We start from the raw sequence: 509 nt of genomic DNA, 5'->3' as shown, positions 1-509 counted from the left end.
TCTTTTTTTTGTTGGGATCTTTGTCAGGTTTTGGTATTAGGGTGATGGTGGCCTCATAGAATGAGTTTGGAAGTTTATCTTCCTCTGCAATTTTCTGGAAGAGTTTGAGCAGGATAGGTGTTAGCTCTTCTCTAAATTTTTGGTAGAATTCAGCAGTGAAGCCATCTGGACCTGGGCTTTTGTTTGCTGGAAGATTTTTGATTACAGTTTCAATTTCCGTGCTTGTGATGGGTCTGTTAAGGTTTTCTATTTCTTCCTGGTCCAGTTTTGGAAAGTTGTACTTTTCTAAGAATTTGTCCATTTCTTCTTCATTGTCCATTTTATTGGTATATAATTGTTGATAATAGTCTCTTATGATCCTTTGTATTTCTGTGTTGTCTGTTGTGATCTCTCCATTTTCGTTTCTAATTTTATTGATTTGATTTTTCTCCCTTTGTTTCTTGATGAGTCTGGTTAATGGTTTGTCTAATTTTATTTATTCCTTTCTAAAGAACCAGTCTTTTGGCTTT

Source organism: Bison bison, unplaced genomic scaffold (genome assembly GCF_000754665.1).
Source record: "Bison bison bison isolate TAMUID 2011002044 unplaced genomic scaffold, Bison_UMD1.0 scf7180017864214, whole genome shotgun sequence".
Taxonomy (NCBI): domain Eukaryota; kingdom Metazoa; phylum Chordata; class Mammalia; order Artiodactyla; family Bovidae; genus Bison; species Bison bison.
The sequence above is the reverse complement of the archived record's forward strand: the minus strand, read 5'-3'. Positions refer to the sequence as shown.